Raw genomic sequence first — 21,852 nt, 5'->3', positions numbered from 1 at the left:
AAAATTTCTTTAACAACTCTGCATGTACCGCTCTCAATCTGTATCTTTCCGAGACATCGCCTCAAATATCCTTTGTACTTGTTCTGCCTAATAAAATTATATCTATTCTTCAATACCTGTCACAAGGCCCAATTCTCTCAAAAGCCTTTCTCAAATGGTTTCAGCCACAACAGGCCTCTCTCCCCACTGAACTGCTACTGCATTTTCAGTTTACAATGATCTTTTTTTTTTTTTTTTTAAAGCATTCTATGGGTTTAATTTCTAATAAGGTGAATATCAATTGCTATAACTCATGTGATCAAAAAGTTCTTTGAGGGTCCTTTTTCTGACAGAGTAAAGTGCTCTTGGACCAAAAAGTGAGAAAACCCCTGTGGATTAGCCCTGACCCCATGATAGCTTCATTCCTTGCTCTGACCTCATAAAGAGACATTGTCATGAAATTCCGAGCATCTCTATAACGTCCTGGCTGGGCCTACACTTTTGGTCCTTCCAGCTCAGGAAGCTGATTTTGGTGACCTGTGGGAATTTGACCAAAGTAGCTTGGTTTCTTCTTGGGTTTTTGTCTATTTTGTTTGTCATTTTTTTCTTTCTTTTTTTCTCTGTTCTTTTTTCTCATTTTTTCTTATTTCTCCTTTTCTTTTACTTATTTTTCTTTTTACTTCATTCTTTTATTTTTTCTCAGTTTTTCTGTATTTTTTAATAGACATTTTTTAGAACACTTTTAGATTTGCTAGAAAATTTTTTTATTCTTTTATTTCTATTTTTATCAGTTTTCTTTTATTCTTTTCCTTATTTCTTTCTTTAATTCTTTTTCCTCATTGTTTCAGTTTTTTAATATTTGTTTATTTTTATTTTTGTCTGTCATTATGTTTTGATACCATTATAATGATGAGTTTGTAAGGTAGAGTCTGGATCTCATTTTTTTTTGAGGTCATTTGGAGCAAGCTTCTCACCAGCTTTCCTCAATCTTAAGCTGACCTTGGGACACCTTGCCTGAAGGGTAGAGGTGTGTAAATTGCCATGGTGTTCTCTCAAAAAGGTTCAAATTAAGTGAATATCTGACATCTCCGTGGCCTTCAAAAGCATTGTATGCAAAATAAGTGCAGAACTTCAGTTCTAAATACTGCCAGGAGCCTCCTGGTAAATGAGGAGAGGCAAAGCCTGGCCTTACCTGTGGCCAGGCCCTTGGCCCACACCTGGGAGACACTTCCAAGATTGGACTGTTTTCCTGGAGTATCTCTCCCCTTCTCTGCTCTTCTCTGTCTTTTCTTCTGCATTTGTCGGGGAGGGAAGATGGTTCTTCACTTCTTTTAAATCTTTTGGGGTTTTTTGGTGAGGAAGATTGGCCCTGAGCTAACGTCTGTGCTAATCTTCCTGTATTTTTTTTTTATGTGGGACACCACCACAGCATGGCTTGACAAGTGGTGCTAGGTCCTCATCTGGGATTGAAACCTACAAACCCTGGGTCTCTGAAGTGGAGTGCACAAACTAAACCACTATGCCACTGGGCCAGCCCCTTTTTTATTTTAAATGTTGTCATAAAATTGATGCTCCTGGAAGGTGTACCATGAATATTCTCCTGTTTTTTATCCTACCTGCACAGAATTCTGGCTGTTCCTACTCCAGTTTGAGAGTATCGTAACTGTAACCAGACTGTGAACCAGACTATCAGGAGTCAGAAAAGTTGCATGGATGTGGTCCCCCAAAGAAGCTTAGGGGATCATTTTGCTGTGCAGACAAGTCTCCTGACTGTAAAATGCAGGAGTTGGTCCAATCTACTGTGATGTTTTTCTTTTGGTAATAGTGGCATGGAGCAGTCACTCCAAGAGGTGTGACTAAGGAATAAACCATTCAGCCAGCCTGAGGTTGCAAAGGGTGCTCCATGGTGAGCCAGATGCCTCACAGTGCCCACAGAGTGAATTTATGACAAGAGACAGCACCCAGAGGTATGGAAGGAATCACTTGAAAGGTGGCTGTTGAAGTCGAGTTCCAGTTCCCAAGTAATAGGTATTTCCATTTTAGGCAGTGGATTTATGGTTTGAGAAACCCATCAGAACTTCTGCATGGGTTCCTAAGAAACCTAAGGAATGCCCCAGAAAACCCACAGCCACTGATCATCCTCACCCCACACCCACTTGTGAGCACTCCTGCATTTATTATCTTGAAGTTACATAATATTTGCATTATTTTAAATGTGTTTCTTAAGTTTTATTTTCTTATAGTGAATAAATAGAGTTGAAGGAAGAATATACTTTGAAGAGCATTCTGGCTTTATTGCTGCATGGCAAAATAGTCCCAGAACTTAATAGCTTAAAATAACGACTTATCTCTCATGATTTTATGGGTTGACTGGGCTCAGCTGTGAGGCTATTGCCTGGGATCTCTCACGCAGTTGTCATCAAGTGTTGTCTGGGCCTGGAGTTATCTGAAAGTTTGACTCAGATGAGCATCCAAAATGGCTCACTCATAGGGCTGTCAGTTGATGCTAGCTGTCAGCTGGGAACTTAACTAGACTTTCAGCTGGAGAGTTTACATGTGGTCTCTCTTGGCAAACTTGGCCTTCAGTATAATGGCTAAATTCCCAGAGGGAGAGTCAAAAAGTGAAAGTTTTAAGACATTCAGATAGAAGCCACAAGACTTCTTATGACCTACCATTGGAATTCTCAAAACATCACTGCTCCTGCATTCTATTGATTAAGGCAAGTCACTAAGGATGGTTTAGATTTAAATGGGCAGGGATTTGGCTTCTTCTTCTACAATGAAGAGGAACATGCATTTACAGGAAGGGAAGGAATTGATGGTGGCCGTCTTAGACTATCTACCACAGAGAGTTTCAAAAACAATTACTGAATAATTTGTTTGTCATTTATTGATTTAAGAGGTATTTTTTGATCACCTATATTATGTTCTAAGAATTATAATATCAATATTCCAGTAAACAAAATAAAGGTTTTGACTTCAATACAATACACGTGATGGTTAACTTTATGTGTCAACGTCACTGGCCACCTGGTGCCCAGACTAAACATTATTTCTGGCTGTGTCTGTCTCTGAATGAGATTAGCATTTGAATAGGTGGGCTCAGTAAAGTAGATTGCCCTTCTCAACGTGGGTGGGCATCGTCCAATCTGTTGAGGGCCTGAGTAGAATAAAAGGCAGAGGAAGGAGCAATTTATCCCTTTTACTTCTTATCTAATTGCTTAAACTGGGATATTGAACATCTACAGCTGGAGCTCCTGGTTCTCAGGCTTCCAGACCAGGACTGGAATCTGTCTACACCATCAGCTTCCCTGGTTAGACTTTCAGACAAACTGACTTACACCATGGCCTTTCCTGGGTCTCCAGCTTGCAAACAGCAGATCAGGGGACCTCTCAGCTTCCTTATAATAAATCAATCTCTCGCTCTCTCTATTTCTCTCTCTCTCTCTCTATATATCCTATTGGTTCTGCTTCTCTGGAGAGCTCTAATACTTTATTTATATATATGTTCCCTGATATATATAAATACATATGATATATAATATATATCAGGTAATGATGAATGCTATAAAAACACAATAGGGTAAAGGTAAAGATAGAGCATAATGGGACTACCAGTTTAGAGGGAGCTGAAGTGAGGGAGTGAGCTGTGCATTATCTGGGAAGTGTGCTTTAGGCTCGCTTGGCAGAATGTCAAGGAGGCCACTATGGCTAGCTGGCTAGTGTGGAGTGAGAGAGGGAGAAAGTGGCTGGAAATGAGTTTGGAGTTTGTTAGGAGCCAGATAATTTGTTGTCTTGTAAACCATGGTGAAAAATATATTCTAATTTCTATTTTATTCTAATTGTGATGAGAAACCATTGGAAAATTATGATCTGCTTCATGCTTTATAGGATTCAATTTTCTGTTTCACAGCTGGAGACCAGACAATGGGGCTGGAGGAGACCTCAAGAACAAGAGTGGGAGCAAACAGACCAGATAGGAGGTTTGTAGTGGTCCACGGAAGAGTTGGTAGTGGCTTGGCCTAGAATATTGGTGATAAAAAACTTCAAATAAGTTTAATTCGATAGTATTTTGAAGTTAGAGCCAGCAAGATTTGTTGACAGGTTGGTTTTAGGAGATAAATCAGACATGACTCTAAGGTTTTCACTCTGAGTGAAAGAGTAAGTGGTGGACTTTTCTGAGTCTGAGAATTACTGAGGGAAAAACAGGTTTGAAGGGATGGAAATCAATTGATTGTTTTTCTTTTCTTTTTTTATTTTACATGCAATGAAACGCAGAAATCTCAAGTGTAAGTTTACTGAGTTCTGATAATTGCATACCTCTGGGTAATCCAAACTCCTCTCCAAACATTGACCATGACCATCAGGTGAGAAAGTTCCCTCATTCTTCTTTCCAGTACATCTTGTCCCACCTCCAGAAATAACCACTCTTGATTTTTTTCCCCCTGTAAACTCTTTTTGCCTATTCTAGAACTTCATATTAATAGAATCATATGATTCCACTTAGAAGAAGGTGAGTGGTTTTTGAAACAATATGCTCAGTATCTTTATTAAATTTCCGTATGAAGATGCCACCTAGTCAGGATCAACTAAAGGTAGCCAGGAAGGTACCCTGTTAACAAAGGCAGTAGATACAGTATAAGTGAAAATGTTAGGTGAGAAGTCCTGTTTTGAGCACAATTTTCAAAGAGGTGGTGCTTTCTAATTAGACCGTTTGGGAAATGACTTTAGGGTGTCAACACAGTCTAATTTGGCAGGAATCCATTTCAGGGGGAGCAAAAAATTGGGTGAGACTTTTGGGAACAAGTCTTATAGAAAAAAAAAAAGGCCAAGGAGACTGCATTAAAACTATTAGACAATGTCAGTAGATCCACAAAATACCATTTAGGGAGCTTATTCTTGCCAGTTTCCATTCTAGCACTGATCTGATAACTTCAGGCTAGTGTTGGAGAACCAAATTCAATACATGGACCTTTGTCCTTTCAACACGGCCTTGTCAAATCACGGCGAGAGGCTGAAGTTTGACAGCATCTTTGTAATGTGAAAGAAATCACAATTTTTAATCACTTGCCTTGGATGAAATGGTGGATAACTGCCTCAGAAGAAGAGACGGTTGTTATTTGTTGCAGTTTGTGGGTGGTCTGTCTGCTTGGTACACTCAGACTGACTGGAACTCTGACAGTGAGCCAGAGGGAGGGGTTTTTTTTCCCTCCTCTTTTCAGGGGGAATTGAAGAATGGGCCCTAATCCTGGAACTGACATCACAGTGGGTCACCACTGTCTTTTTCTCTTAAAATATGACACACCAAAGAAAGTCCACTTAAGAATATATTACTTATTAGAGAGGTGCCTATGGGGAATGGTTTGATAGGAATTGGAAAGCTCTTCAGGCCCAAAATACCTCCTCCTCCTTGAAATCTGTTGTGTTTTACATTGGAGCATGAAGGCTTTGGGGATTCCCAGAGTCTCTGCTGCCTCTGTAAATACCTTTGGGAGGGAGAACATATTAGTCTCTCATCAGCTAGGGGATTTATTTCATCTATCTGAGTGCAAAGCCCTGTGGAAACAGGACACAGAAGGGAGCTGCTGATGCTCAATGGGGAAAGAACCTTGAAGTGATAGGAGTGTTTATTAAGAGGGTACCCAAGAGAGGTGCTATTTGACTTCAGCATTTCGCCAAGGTCTGGATCTGCCCATATTACTGCACTGGGGTCCCCTTCCGAGGCTGTTCACTGTTTTCCCTCCTCCCCCTGTTTAATGTGCTGCAGGCTGTACCTTTTAGCCATTATCTGAAGCACTTACGCATACTCATCCATCAGGAAGCGTCCCTTTCTCTCTTTTGCCCTCCCTGTGTCCTTTTGGCTCGCCTTCTTTCTGCTCCATTTAGAAATGTTGACAAGGCATTGTTCGCTGCTGACTAGTTTGGTTTTTAAGTTTAGTTATTAAGCGGCTCTTTTGTTGTTATTGTTGTTTGCCGCAGCACTGGATCTTAATAGCTGCTGAACTGCAAATAATGAAAAAAGCAAACAAGTAGAAAAAGAAAATGTCGAGAAGTAATATTTTCCAAATAATGACACCTGAGCGGGCAGAGCAGGAGGCATTTCAGTAATGTGGATGGCAGAGGAGAGAACTGTTAAAATCTTTGAGGCTGGAATTCCATTAGTGGCAATGGAGAATTAGGGAGTTTATGTGTCTGCTAGTTTTGGTGGAGAAAACGGAGGGACTGTAAACAGCACTGGCTTGCTACATGTTTGAGGCATTCACTGGACTTAGTAGAGAGAAGTATTTAAGTGCAGAATGCATCTGGAAAAAGAGGGAAAAGTGTGTGGAGCGCAGTGTGGGGTGTTTGGGCTCAGTGATGATGAGGACATTTATGAGAAGATGATAGAGGTGGTAATACTTCACATTTTTCACATTTCCCCATCTGACTATTGTTAAAAACAATTAAGTGAATATGGAGGATAAAAATAAGCCTTAATTAACTTAAAAATCATGTTTCTGTTCAGCTTTCTCCTCCAAAACTTTGTTTTATGATCTTGAATAGCAAACAATTTTGGGATTTCAAGAGCCATACATTTCATATCAAGGAGGAAGGCCCGTAATTCAAATTTCTGACCAGGGTAGAGTAATTAAAAGTAGTAAGAAGGTGCAATGGGCAAAGATGGTTACTGTTCTAATTGTTCTTTCTCAACTGCAGAGTGCGACCAGCTTTCTTTAGCCAGGCGTGGGATGGGTGAGAGCTTGCCTAACTGTACCAAGTAGCTGTTTTAGATTTAGGATTGTTCCAAGTCTGGCTTGTGTAAGCCTAGTCATTATCTCCAAGCTAAGGAAAATCAGGAGACATCTCCTAAGTATTTAGAGTTGTTGCAAGACAGGCCCATGGTCACCCTGGTAGCCTCAGCTAAAGGTAGATCTGGTCACCCAATTTAATTTGGACACAGAAAAGACATTTGGAAGCCCTGTGATGGCTGGCTTTGCCTCAAGGGTGCTTCTAGGTGTCCACGGGATCCAAAGTCAGAGACCTACAACACTACACCAATCCTTACTTCTGTGAGACTCAGATTGCTATAGGGTTTATTTACACAATAATAATTGCAAATAGTAATTTATTTGCACAGCCCCAGACTGACTAATTAAACCTAGTATTACCTTAGAACTTGTGGCTGAAATGAAGAACCTTGGGACAGTGGGAGCTGCAGATTCTGGGACACGGATTCTGATGGGGCATAATAGTGAAAAACAGAAACAGGAACCAGTTATCAAGCACTTTTATGGGCCAGACACCACGCTAGGTGCTTTATGTACCTTTTCCCATATAATTATAATCACTGTATGAGATAGGCATTATGACTCCTAGTTTCTTGTTAGGAAAATCGGCTTTCAGAGATGTTGAAAAACTTGTCTGCTTAGAACACAGTTGCTAAGCAGTCACTCCAGGACTCAAACCCATGCCTGTCTGACCTGAAAGGCCGTATTACTAACCACAAAGTTTAGTTTTCCATCAAACAAAAGAATAACCTCAACATTTGTTTTAGTTGTTCACCCCTCACCAACAGTTTGGGAAGTATTTTGCACTATGAAATTGTATGCTGCCTTGTGTGAGTTAATGCTGAACATTTGTGCAGTTTTAGCCAGTTATATTCCAATTCATCTATCATAATCTTTCCTGGAGGAAAGAGGGAGGGGTGGTTGGTGGGGGGGAAATCCCTCATTTACCATTAATTTGTGTAAAAAAATTGAATTTGAAATGTCTAACAAATTGAATTAAATTGAGAAAGGTCATAAGAGTTTATCAGTTGAGGTCGTCAAGACAGCAATAAAGTAGTTAGGAGGCTGATTTTATATTAGCTGGCAAGCCAGCCAGGTCACTCTATTAAAATTCCAAGAAAGCCTGCATCACAGTGCTGCTCAATGTGACAATTAAATGTAATCTGTAATTTCTTCCACTACCCATTACACTGATGGGCCAAGGTAGCCACTCAAAACGAAAGCCACAGGAACAATTAATGCAGCGTAGTACAGCATGTGTGTGGTGGGGCCATGTGGTTTGTTTCATCACAACATATTAGTCCCTGCTATTTTTCACTCCTTAGTGGCCAAGTCTTAACTTTCAGCTGTAAGCTCAGTCCTAATATATTTATTCAACATTGTTTATCATTGATGCATAATTAGCAATTGTGCCCAGCTCCCTCATTTCTTAACATTGATACCCATCCAGTCTTCATAACTCAAGAGCATCATGCATAGAGGTTATTTAACTTGGCAGTTTAAAGTTACGTATGTATTCATTTTTATCTTGAGCAAGCACATTAGCAGGCTTATTGAAAACCCTTTTTGTGAATGGTCCACTGGTTTGCCTTGGAGTCAAGCGGCCTTGCATCCATTTTCTGCTATGTGGCTCACTGGCTATAGCATGTGGAAGCAGTCACATCCTCCCCTGGGGATTTGGTTTGCTATCTCTAAGAAGGGAGATTTCCCTAGCTAATCCCAAAAGGCTCTTCCAAGTGAGCAACCAATGGTCCTTAAGTCCAATGTGAAGATAAAATCAAGGAGTGCCATCAGTTCCAGGTAATAGGATTATATATGAAAGCAAAACTGGCACTTTTCTGGATGATGAAACAGAAAAAATTCAAATTTTTAGATTAGACATGGTAATGGGAGATAATGGACTATTTTAAAGGAAATAAGATTATATTTATGAACTTATCTTTTTTGCTAACAATAAACAGGAAGAAACTATTTCCTACGTATTTTATAGATGAAAGGTTATTATCCAAATTACGCAAAAAGCTATTAAAATGAATGCAAAAGGCATTATCACTTCAACTGAAAAAGATGCATATAGTTACTAGCTGTAAAAAAACAAAGCAAAAATCAATAATATCTTATCAAATCTTCAGTTTAATAATGACTTTAAATGTGAAATACTTCATATCTTTTAAAAAGTATATCTTCTTCTTCTTATATTATTATTAATATTATCCAGTAGCCCTGTCCATATTAAGAGAGAAACCAGTGACTTTGAAATCATCAGCATTCCCTTTCTCTTACATTCCTTCTTTCTTTGCCAGAAGTAACCACTATTTTCAATTTTATGCGAATCATTTTCTTGCTTTTGTTACTGATTTTACTACATGTGTATACATGGCTTAACAGTACAATATATCAGTTTTCCTGTGTTTAAATTTCTTATTAATGGAGGCATATTATATATATTATTTAATCTCTTGCTTCTTTCGCTCAACATTGTTGTTTTTATCCATGTTTACCCTACGTTGTGGGTAAACTCATTTATTAGTATTTTTATATAGTATTCCAGCATAAAAAACATATCCACTTTATGTATTCATTCTACTATTGATAGGCAGTTTGAATTTAAGTCTTGCTATTACAAACAATACTATCAGTGCACATGAACAAGAATTTTTCTCAGGTAAATATGTCTAGGAGTAGAATCATTAGGTCAAAAGCAGGATCATCACTTAGTATATTGTTCAAATCAGAACATTTTGAAAATGAAAGGGAGCCTTACTAATGATTACTTTAAGACGACTAGGGTAAACTGGACACATGAGGCTGCATGGCTACCCATATACATGTAAGTATGCTTAAATTAGATGAGTAATGCCAAATTGTTTCCTAAGTTGTACCAGTCTAAACTCCCATCAGCAATGTCTAAGAGTTTCCTTGCTCTACGTTTTTACCAAGGACGTTAAATCTTATTTCTCTGCTAATTACTTACATTGAAAATACTTTCTTTTTTGTTTTTACACTTATTAGTCATTCATTTTTCATCTTCTTTGAAATAATTATTTATACCATAACTGTTTATATCTTTGCCTATTTTTCTACTAGAATGTTTGCTTTTTTCTTATTGTTTTATAGTAGTTCTGCCAATTATGAAGTTTCCCTATATGTATGGCTGTATTTCTGAGCTCTTTATCCTATTTTTAAGGTCTATTTGTCTATCCCTGTGACAACACCAGACTGTTTTAATTACTATAACATTATACTATATTTGATGTGCTGTAATTTCACTATGACATATTCATATTTCCATTTATCCTGTCAGGGATTCACTGCATTTTCTGAGTCTAATGTTAAGAGCCTTTAAATCATTATGCAAAGTCCTCAGGTAATATCTCTCCAAGCATTACCTCTCTGTTAATCTCTTTATCTGGAAATCCAATTGGATGGATGTTGGACCTTTTCATTCCATTTATCCTCCCTTAAGGTCTGTTTTATATTTTCATTTTCTCTAACTTGGTAATTTCTTCAGCCCTCTTTCAGTTCATTAACTCTCTCTTCATCTGTGCCTAATTTGTTGTTTTAACTGTCCATTGAATTTTAGAGTTCAATTCCCATGTTTTTAGTTTCTAGAAATTCCTTTTGGTCTTTTACCAACACGTCTTATCAATTTAAAAAGTCTATAGTTCATTCATGACAGTTTTTGCCCTTTGTATGATTTCTTTAACATTTAAACATATGTATTTTATATTATTAGTCAGATCATTTCAGTACCTGTAGTCTTTGCAGGTCTGATTCATTTGCTCTTGTTTATGCTGACCATATCATGCATAGTAGAATGGTTCTTCACGTAGTTAGTTAACTGTGATTGTGAAATTTATTCCCAAACTCATGTGAGAGGAGTGTTTTCCTCCCTTTCTGTCTTTTTTCCTGCTCCATATAAAAGCAAAGCTGAGAGAAGTAGATTTTCTTTTGTGAGCAAGTGTTTTGTTTTCCTGATTCCACTAGTGAATGTGTCACCCTTCAGGTGTCCAGCTTTATTCAAAGATCTATGATTCAAACTCCCTTGGGCTGCAGACTTTTTCTCTTATCCTTGGTTTTACATTGTTTACTAAAAGTCAGGCAAATTCTGACTCCAATTTGCTCACCCCAGCGAAATCACTCTCTTGTCTGTTTGAAATATACTGAATGCTGTACTCAACAATTTCAGAATGCATGTAAAATATGTTTAAAAACATGACCATATAAATTAGCCTTAAGCAGATCTCAACAAATGCCAGTGGGATAAAAATCACAAAGAATGTGTTCGTTGATGACAGCAAATTTAAGCTAGAAATAAACAGAAGAAAACAAAACAAAACTCTAACTATAACATTCTCACTAGTTTGGAAGCCAAGCAATACACTTTGAAATAACCTACAGGTCAAATAAAAAATCATGATGGAAATTGGAAAATGTCTTTTAAATGAATAATAAAATATGACATATCAGATCCTATGGGTTGCTACTAGAGGGATATTCATAGCCTTGAATGCATAAAAGAAGAAAAAAGAATGAGTGAAAATCAGTGAGCTAAACATTCACATGAAGCCTGATTAAATCTAAATGAAGGAGAGAAATGATAAAAATTAATAAATACATTAGTATAGAAAATAATGTTGGAGAGAATTAAGAAACTCAAAAATTGTTTTCTTTCAAAGGTTGATGAATTTCTAGGGAGTCTGACAATAAAAAAGGGAGAAAGCACAAATAATATTAATTAAAATGGTAACATTATTATGGATCCTACATATTTTAAGATGATAATAGGAAAATATTATAAACAACTATATGGCAATAAATTCTGAATGTTTAGATAAAATAAGAACATCCCTAGAGAAAAAACTCAAAAGAACAAATATTACACAAGAGAAAAATTAAAACCTAAACAAATTTATAAAATTTAAATAAAATTCATCCATAAATAAATCTGCAATATCAGAATGCATCGTCAGTTAGTTATTTCAAATACTTAAGAAATAAAGAATTCCTATGCTACATAAAATGTTTCAGATAAAGTAACATAAAGAAAATCTCTTTTTTTCTCTTTTTTTAAAAGACTTTATTTTTCCTTTTTCTCCCAAAGCCCCCTGGTACATAGTTGTATATTTTTAGTTGTGGGTCCTTCTAGTTGTGGCATGTGGGACACCACCTCAGCATGGCTCAATGAGTGGTGCTATGTCCACACCCAGGATTTGAACCAGTGAAACCCTGGGCGGCTGAAGCAGAATGTGCAAACTCAACCACTCAGCCAAGGGGCCAGCCCCAATCTGCTTTTCGTCTAATGAGACAAGGATGCCCTGCAAGCATACTACCAAAAGATAAAAGAACAACCAACAACATAGATTTTAAAATCTTAAACAAAACATTAGCAATAAAATCCAATTATATATACAAAAGTGTATCACAAACAAGTTGCATTTAATTTTAGGAATTAAAACTCAGTTTAATGTAGGAAAAAAATCAATTAATGCAATGTGCCTTTATAGATGAAAAGGAGAAAAAAAAACATGATCATCTCAACAGGTGCAAAAAAAATATTTGAAAAACGTTAACAACCATTCAGATAGAAAAACTATTAGCAAACTAGGAAGGTGCACTCTTAATATGACAAGAGATATCTATAAAGTTCCTATGAGAAGCATCAAAGTTAATGGTCGAATATAAAAAATAATTTCCATGGAAATGGAAAGATGCTGTCATAGGCAGACTCTGAACTCACTTCCTCCCATGGACACAACCAATTTACAATGACACTGGGAACAATTACCCCTGAGAGAGAACTGAAAACTAGATAAAAAGAACCCCCAGAACAAGAGACAGCCCTGACAGAGGTTGAAGAGGCAGAAATTCCTTTCTGGAGAGAAAAATGACACCTTTAGAGCCATGGCACTTTGCAGCCAGCTAGGAGCAATCCTAAGGTTTGCATCCTTCTCTGGAGAAGCGGAGGACCTGAATAGGAGAGCATTACCACTATATGAATCCCTTGGGCTCAGTACAACTGAGACATGAGTCTGATAATATCTGGCTTTGCTGGCTACTAACAACAATGGAGAATACCCCCAGAAAAGATATCTGACATAAAGGGGAAAAAATCTGGCTGTTAAAGGGCCAATGCACAAATTCCCCCACTTTGGAAATCAACCTAATATCACCAGAAAGAAAGGTACACATTCCTTTGGTGAAAAGAGACTCACCTGATAGGCTCTGAGTGCATCTTGGTGAGAGCTGAGACCTCTCCAGGGACTGAGACATTGGCAGCACCCATTATTGTGGCCTATTACAGGTGTGCTGACACAGATGCTGGCAGACACCATTGGAGTCCTTCCCCTAACCTGTTAGCCCAGGGTCTGCCCCATCTACCAGAGCACTGATATAATCCAGCTCAGCCAGGGCAGGCAACCTGCCCTAGGGACTTGCCCCACCCAACAGCAAGCCCTTGGGAAACTTGTGGGCCTGTATATGCTGGGTGCCTGGATCCTCTGCAGCCAGGTGAGTGGGTCCACCTCTGTAGGGCAGGGCATGCATGAGGAGCTAGTAGAAAGTGTGGGGCATTTGTGGTGTGTGTGGGCCCTCTGCAGTGAGGTGACAGGGTCTACTTCAGGGGGTCAGGACATGCACATGGGGCAGGACTGTGTTGACAGTGTGTGTGTGGCCCTGTGGGGTATGGGATTTGTCAGCTGCAGAAGAATTCAACTTCTCAAACAGCCACATAGTGGATCAGCCCCACCTTCCAAATCCTGAAACAATTGACTACTCCCATGTCTGAGTCAGCCCCACTCAGCATCAATCCTGAGAGAGCTGACAATAACCTTGCAGGCTGGAAGCCTATAGCAATTGTAAGCCTCTGAGGCTAGCTGTGCTGGGGGCCTACTCACTTAACAGAAAAACTGCAACAGGAATGTGATATTAGACCTTGCAGCCAACTGTGCTGGGGGTCCCCATACCCAATAAAGTAACTGAAGGGTCCATAGCAGCCACATGCAGCTGAGAATTACAAGCAGCCAGCCAGAGGGACAGCATAGCCTCCCTGGGCATGTGCAGCAAGAGCAACCCTACCACAAAACAAGGACACATGTAGCCCACACAGGGACTACTCTTGGAACATTTGGAATTGGTGATGAGAGGTGGGCACACTGTCGGGCCTCATAAAGCATCTCTTACAAAAGGCTACCTCTCCAAGATCAGAAGACATAGCTAATCCACTTAATACATAGATATAAGCACATAGAAAGAAGCAAAATGAGGAGAAAAAGGAATATGTTCCAAGCAAGGGAATAGGACAACACTCCAGAAAAAGAACTAAATGAAACAGAAATAGACAATCTACCTGACAATGAGTTCGAACAAAAAGGCATAAGGATGCTTACTGATCTTGGGAGAAGAATGGATGAACTCAGTGAGAACATCAACAAAGAATTGGAAAATATGAAAAAGAACCAATCAAAAATGAAGAATATAACACTGGAAATTAAAAATTCACAAGAGGGACTCAACAGCAGAGTAGATGATACAGAAGAAGGGATCAGTGAGCTGGACAAAAGATTAGAGGAATTCACCCAAGCTGAACAGATAAGAGCAAAAAGAATTAAAAAGAACAGGAACTGTCTAAGAGACCTCTGGGACAACATCAAGAACAATAACATTCCCATTACAGGTGTCCCAGAAGGAGAAGAGAGAGACAAGGGGCAGAGTATCTATTTGAAGAAATAATAGATGAAAACTTTCCTAGCGTAAGGAAGAAAACAGATATCCAGGTACAGGAAGCTCAGAGAGCTGCAAACAAGATGAACCCAAAGAAACCCACACCAAGACACATCGTAATTAAAATGTCAACAATTAAAGATAGAGAATCCTATAAGTCACAAGAGAAGCCAATAAGTAACACATAAGGGAAACCCTATAAGGCTATCAGCGGACTTCTCAGTAGAAACCTTACAGGCTAGAAGGGAGTGGCACAATATAATTAAAGTACTGAAAGGAAAAAACCTACAGCCAAGAATACTCTATCCATCAAGGTTATCCTTCAGAATGGGAGGAGAGGTAAAGAGATTCCCAGACAAATAAAAATTAAAGGAGTTTGTCACCAAGAAACTGGTTTTACAAGAAATGCTGAGAGGACATATTTAAGTGGGAAAGAGAAGAAAGCACATAGGAATAAGAAAATTATTTTTAAAAAAGGCAATAAAGTTACTGGTAAAGGCAAAAATACAGTAAAGCTAGCAGACCAACCACCTATGAAGATAATATGAAGGTTGAAAGGCAAAACTACTAAAATTACCTATTTCAATGATAAGAGGGTAATGAATACACACACACACAAAGAGGTTAGATAGGATATGAAAAACTTGAAATGTGGGAGTAGAGGAGTAAAAGAATAGAGCTTTTAGAAAGAGGTCAAACTAAAGTGATCATCAACTTAATATAGATTGCTGTATACGTAGTTTATCATATATGAGCCTCATAGTAATCACAAACCAGAACCATATAATAAATACACAAAAGATCAAGAGAAATGAATGCAAATATAATGCTAAAGGTAGCCATCAAACCAGAAGGGAAAACAGCAAGAAAAGAAGAAAGGAACAGAGAAGAACTACTAAAACACCCAGAAAAAAAAGTAACAAAATGGGAATGAGTACATACTTATCAATAGTTACATTAAATCTCAACGGACTAAGTGCTCCAATAAAAAAGTATAGGGGAGCCAATTGGAGAAAAAACAAGACCCACATATGCTGCATACAAGAGACACACCTCAGACCTAAAGACATACAGAAACTGAAAGTGAAGGGATGGAAAAAGATACTCCATGCAAATGGCAATGAGAAGAATGCTGGGGTAGCAATACTTATGTCAGACAAAATAGACTTTAAAACAAAAATTGTAACAGGAGGCAAAGAAGGGCACTACATAATGATAAAGGGAACAATCTAAGAAGAGGATATAACCCTTGTAAATATCTATGCGCCCAACATAGGAGCACCTAAATATATAAAGCAATTATTAACAGACATAAAAGGAAAAATAGACAGTAACACAATAAGATTAGGAGACTTTAACACTCCACTTACACCAATGGATAGATCATCCAAACAGATCAATAAGGAAACATTGGCCTTAAATGACACATTAGACCAGGGCAAGCCAGGTGTAGCAGCAGTTAAGCTCTCAAGTTCTGCTTCTCGGCAGCCCAGGGTTCGCTGGTTCGGATCCCGGGTGTGGACATGGCAGCGCTTAGCATACCATGCTGTGGTAGGCGTCCCACATATAAAGTGGAGGAAGATGGGATTGGATCTTAGCTCAGGGCCAGTGTTCCTCAGCAAAAAGAGGAGGATTGGCAGTAGTTAGCTCAGGGTTAATCTTCCTCAAAAAAAGGAAAGAGAAAAAAATGACACATTAGACCATATGGATTTAGAAAATACAGAACATTCCATCCAAAAACTGTAGAATATACATTCTTTTCAAATGCACATGGAACATTCTCCAGGGTAGATCACGTATTATCCCACAAAACAAGTGTTAATAAATTCAAGAAGATCAAAATAATACCAAGCATGTTTTCTGATCACAACAATATGAAACTAGAAATCAAGTACAGGAAGAAAATTGGAAAAGTCACAAATAAGTGGAGATTAAACAAAATGCTACTGAAAACGATTGGATCAATGAAGAAATCAAAGGAGAAATCAAAAAATACTTGGAGAAAATGAAAATATGATGTGCCAAAATTTATGGGATACAACAAAAGTGGTTCTAAGAGGGAAGATTATAGCAATACAGGCTTACCTCAACAAGCAAGAAAAATCTCAAATGAACAATCTAACAGTGCACCTAAAGGAACTGGAATAAGAACAAACAAGGCCCAAAATGAGTAGTAGGAAGGAAATAATAAAAATCAGAGCAGAAATAAATGAAATAGAGACTAAAACATCAATAGAAAAAATCAATGAAACCAAGAGCTGGTTCTTTGAAAAGATGAACAAAATTGGCAAACCTTTACCTAGAATTATCAAGAATAAAAGAGAGAAGCCTCAAATAAATAAAACCAGAAATGAAAGAGGATAAATTACAATGAACACTTCAGAAATACATAGAATATAAGAGAATACTTCAAAAAGCTATATGCCAACAAATTGGATAATCTAGAAGAAACGGATAAATTTTTAGAATCATACCACCTTCCAAAACTGAATCAGGAAGATAGAGAATCTGAATAGACCAGTTACCAGTAAGGAGATCGAAACAGTAATCAAAAACTTCCCAAAAATAAGAGTCCAGGACCAGACGGCTTCCTTGGAAAATTCTACCAAGCATTCAAAGAAGAATTAATACCTATCTTTCTACAATACTTCCAAAAAATTTAAGAGGACAGAAAGTTTCCTAAGTCATTCTATGAAACCAACCTTACCCGTAACCAAAACCAGATAAGGACAACCCAAAAAAACAAAATTACAGACCAATATCACTGATGAACATCAATAAAAAATCCTCAGCAAAATGTTAGCAGATTGAATACAACGATACGTTAAAAAGATCATATACTATGATCAAGTGGGATTTATTCTAGGGATGTAGGGATGGTTCAGCATCTGCAAACCAATCAATGTGATACACCACATTAACAAAATGAAGAATTAAAATCACATAAGCATTTCAATAGATGCAGAGAATGCATTTAAGATACATCCATTTACGATAAAAACTCTGAATAAAATGGGTATAGAAGGAAAGTACCTCAGCATAATAAAGGCCATATATGACAAACCCACAAGTAATATCATTCTCAATGGAGAAAAATTGAAAGCTATCCCTCTAAGAACAGGAACCAGAAAAGGATGCCTACTTTCTCCACTCTTATTTAACATGGTATTTGAAGTCTTAGCCAGAGTAATGTGCTGGGAAAAAGAAATAAAAGGTATTCAAATTGGAAAGGAAGAAATGAAACTGTCACTATTTGCAGATGACATGATGTTATATATAGAAAACCCTAAAGAATCCATGCAAAACCTTTAGAAATAAAAAGTGAATATGGTAAATTTGCAGGATATGAAATCATCATACAAAAATCAGTTGTGTTTCTATACGCCAACAACGAAGTAGCAGAAAGAGAAATTAAGACTACAATCCCATTTACAATTGCAACAAAAAGAAGAAAATACCAAGAAATAAACTTAACCAAAGAGGTGAAAGATCTGTACACTGAAAAGTATAAAACATTGTTGTAAGAAATTGAAGACACAAAGAAATGGAAAGATAGTCCGTGCTCTTTGATTGGAAGAATTAATATAGGTAAAATGTCCATATCTTCCTAAAGCAACTTACAGATTCAATGCAATCCCTATCAAAGTTCCAGTGACATTTTTTCACAGAAATAGAACAAAGAATCCTAAAATTTATATGGAACAACAAAAGACCCTCAATAGCCAAAGGAATCCTGAGGAAAAAGAGCAAAGCTGGAGTTACCACACTCTCTGATTTCAAAATATACTATAAAGCTCTAGTAAACAAAACAGTATGATAGTGGCACAAAATTAGACATAGAAATCAATGGAACAAAATCGACAGTCCAGAAATAAACCCACACATCTAAGGATAGGTAATTTTTGACAAGGGAGCCAAGAACATGCAATGGAGAAAGGGAAGTCTCTTCAATAAATGATGCTTGGAAAACTGGACAGCCATATGAAAAAGAATGAAAGTAGACCATTATATTACATCATACACAAAAATTAACTCAAAATGAATTAAAGATTTGAAGGTAAGACCTGAAACCATGGAACTTCTGGAAGAAAACATGGGCAGTACACTCTTTGACATCGGTCTTAGCAGCATATTTTCAAGTACCATGTCTGACTGGGCAAGAGAAACAATAGAAAAAATAAACAAATGGGACAACATGAAACTAAAAAGCTTCTGCACAACAAAAGAAACTATGAACAAAACAGAAAGACAACATAACAATTCAGAGAAGATATTTCCAAACTATGCATCTGATAGAAGATTAATATCCAAAATATATAAAGAACTCATATATCTCAACATAAAAGAAACTAACAACCCAATTAAAAAATGGACAAATGATCTCAGCAGACATTTCACCAAAGAAGATATACTGATGGCCAACAGGCATCTGAAAGGATGTTCAGCATCATTAACTATCAAGGAAATGCAAGTCAAAGCTACAACAAGATATCATCTCACTCCATTCAGAATGGCTACAATTAAAAGACAGGAAACAAGTGTTGGAGAGGATGTGGAGAAAAGGGAACTCTCATACGCTGCTGGTGGGAGTGCAAACTGGTGCAGCTACTATGGAAAACAGTATGGAGATTCTTCAAAAAATTAAGAATAGAACTATCATATGATCCAGCTATTCCATTGCTGCATATGTATCCAGAGAACATGAAAACACAAATGTGTAAAAACACATGCACCCCTATGTTAATTGCAATATTATTCACAATAGCCAACACTTGGAAGCAATCTAGGTACCCATCACAGGATGAATGGATAAAGATGTGATATATATACACAGTGGAATACTACATAGCCATAAGAAACAATGACATCTGGCCATTTGTGGCAACATGGATGGACCCAGAGGGTATTATGCTAAATGAAATAAGTCAGAGGTAGAAAATCAAATATCATATGATCTCACTCATAAGTAGAAAATAAAAACAACAACAATCACATAGAGACAGAGATTGGACTGGTGGTTACCAGAGGGGAAGTGGGGAGGGAGGAGGGCTAAAGGGGTGATTTACGCACATGTGTGTGGTGATGGATTGTACCTAGTCTTTGGGTGGTGAACAGGATGGATCTACACAGGAATCAAAATATAATGACGCACTCCTGAAATTTATATAATGTTATAAACCAATATTACCACAATAAAAATAATAATAATTTTCTCTGAAATTGAAGATGAGACAGTCTATTATTTTCACTTCTATTCAAAGTTGTACCAAGTTTCTCACCACTGTAGTAAGAAAAGTTAAAATAAAAATAAGGTTTGGACATAAAGAAATAAATTGTTATTGACAGAGGCCATAATTGTATATATAGAAAGTCTCAAAGGAGCCGCAGTAAAGTATTATAGCTGAGTTCATAAATTTGCTTTATATAAGATTAATATACAAAAATCAGTTGTATTTCTATGTAGCAGCAATAAGTATATGGAAAAGCATATTCAGAATACTTTTTCTTTACAGTAGCGTCCCCAAAAATCAACCAACTAGGAATAAATCTAATAAAAGAAGTTCAAGAATTTCATACAGAAATCTAGAAAACATTTTTGAGTGAATATTAATGATAATGTAAATAAATGAAATGCTCATGGATTAGAAGACTAAAGATCATTTAGATGTCAATATCAGTTTCTTATAGATTCAGTGCAATCCCAGTCAAAATTTCAGCTTTTTATTTTTTTTCTTACTTTTCAAACTCGACAAATTGATTCTAAAATCCACATAGACAAGCTTCCTCTGTCTGGTTCAGCATGTAAGGTACTTAGGAGTTGTTACTCTGTTTTAACAACAAGTAAAAACTGAACAAATTGAAAAATGAACAACTCTTCTGAGATCTATCAGAGAAGTAAGGTCACAGAGCAAAGTTCTGCCCTCAAAATTAGAGAGAAAACCTGGATAAAAACAATCACAACTTATGAGAGCAGAAAGCTCCCTGTGAGCCAGCGCAAGGGTAGGAAAACCTGAGCGGTAATTGACAAGTTGCTGGATGTTCAATGTGGACAAGTTCAAGAGATAACAACTCTAGGGGTACCCAGTTATGGAGGGATCCCCATACTTTCATGAATTTTACCTCTAGGAGCTCTATCAGGTCTTCACAGTGAAGATCTGAAAAAAATCCCCTCCTGCTTCCAGCAGGGAGAGGGGAAAAGTAACCATCTGGAAATATACCTGAGTATTCTGTTCTTTTTAGTAAGGCCCACTCTTAAAAGAAACTATTTTGCCAGAGTCTACACAATTTAGCTTTCTTCAGAACATAACCACCCTGGAGGATGGGAAATACCCAACTCCATTCTGTCCCACCTGATGGAGAGGGAAAAAAGTGAGAAGCACTTGTGAAGTTCACAATCATAAGGTATAAGCTCACTAGAAGACTGAGACCTAATCATAGCTCTTTAGAACTGTAGGTTACAGGATACAAGGTTAATATATGAAGTAAATCACTTTCCCATATGCCAGCAATAAATAAGTGGAATTTGAAATGAAAAGCACAATACTATTTACATTTGCAACCCCCAAATTTAAATTGTTAAATACAAATCTAATAAAATATGCACAAGATTTACTACAAAATTCTGATAAAGGAAATCAAAGAACAAAATAAATGGAGAGATATTCTATGTTCATGGATAGGACGACTCAATATTGTCAAGATTTCAGTTGTTCTCAACTTTATTTATAGATTCAATGCAATTCCAATCAAAATCCCAGTGAGCTATATTTTGGATATTGACAAACTGATTCTAGAGTTTACATGGAGAGGCAAAAGACCCAGAGTAATCAACACAATATTGAAGATAAGAACAAAGTTGGAGGACTGACACTACTCAACTTCAAGACTTATTATAAAGTTACAGTAAGCAAGACAGTGTGGTATTGGTAAAAGAATAGACAAATAGATCATGGAATAGAAAGAAGCTCCAGAAATAAACCTACATAAATATAGTCAAATGTTCATTAAAAAAGGAGCAAAGGCAATATAGTGGAGCAAAGATAGCCTTTTCAGCAATTTACGTTGGAACAACTGGATATTCATACACAAAAGAAGTGAATCTATACACACAGAAACAAACATTATGTCTTTCACAAAAATGAGCTCAAAATAGGCAATAAACCTAAATGGAAAATGCAAAGCTATAAAACTCCTAAAAGATAACATGGGAGAAAAACCTAGAACAATCTTGGATGCAATGGTGACCTTTTAGGTACAACATGAAAGGCATGATCCCTGAAAGAAACAATTGGGAAACTGAACATCATTAAAATTACAGACTTCTTCACTGTGAGAGACTCTGTCAAGAGAAGAAGACAAGCCACAGACCAGGAGAAAATATTTG

The 21,852-nt window shown here is 37.3% G+C and overlaps 1 long non-coding RNA gene across 1 annotated transcript; it reads left to right on the top strand.

The window, feature by feature from the left end:
* The first annotated feature begins 482 nt into the window (after nucleotides 1–482).
* Nucleotides 483–4,347, top strand: LOC139084931 (uncharacterized). Its single transcript, XR_011542870.1, has 3 exons — nucleotides 483–2,699; nucleotides 3,893–3,962; nucleotides 4,258–4,347. It is a non-coding gene; the product is annotated as an uncharacterized lncRNA (long non-coding RNA).
* Nucleotides 4,348–21,852: the final 17,505 nt, after the last annotated feature.

The sequence above is a fragment of the Equus przewalskii genome, chromosome 7, assembly GCF_037783145.1.
Source record: "Equus przewalskii isolate Varuska chromosome 7, EquPr2, whole genome shotgun sequence".
In the NCBI taxonomy this organism is placed as follows: Eukaryota; Metazoa; Chordata; class Mammalia; order Perissodactyla; family Equidae; genus Equus; species Equus przewalskii.
This window is presented reverse-complemented; position numbering and strand designations above follow the sequence as displayed.